This window comes from Dichomitus squalens (genome assembly GCF_000275845.1).
Source record: "Dichomitus squalens LYAD-421 SS1 unplaced genomic scaffold DICSQscaffold_17, whole genome shotgun sequence".
NCBI lineage: Eukaryota > Fungi > Basidiomycota > Agaricomycetes > Polyporales > Polyporaceae > Dichomitus > Dichomitus squalens.
The window spans coordinates 435,263-435,898 of NW_006766899.1; positions in this window are offsets into that span (position 1 = coordinate 435,263).

Consider the following 636-nt stretch of genomic DNA (forward strand, 5'->3'; position numbering starts at 1 on the left):
GATTACACCTGTATTGTACCGTGTATTATTGCCGAGCCCATACGAATGAATACAGAATTGTCGCCAATGCTATCCAATGGCGTGCCTGCTGTGGATGCCGCCCTAATTGACAAGCCCGAATATGGCCGACTGTAAATGATCGCTTTCGACCCAAATCGACAGCATTAGTATTCTATCGGATCCTCCACACTACCTGATACCGCTGAATACGACGGCCGTCGTATATAGTCCGGATGGTCGTAAAATGTCGGGTTGCACGAGTACATACGATCGAATTCGACCGAAAGCGACCCGAATCGGGCACGTTTTCACTGGGAGTGAAGGGGCAGGTTCAGCAACATGTGTGCGCACCGAGACCGATCTCCGGGGCAGGACTGCAGACACGCGCCTGCGGCTACAGGACTTGCACATACGATGTAGAAGTTCGAGGGCAAGCGGGCACAAATGGGATTCGCGTTTGGCCGGTGCAAACGCGTGCCGTACATAGTACATACAATAAGGCTTATATACGTAGCTAAATAGGGGTAGATAAGGGCGCGGGTATCCGTCGGGGGGCAGGACCTGTGGCGCTCGTTCCGCAAGCTCGCCATCTTGACGCCAGGATTCCAACACATCCCCTCGAGCGAGCGCGGGCAA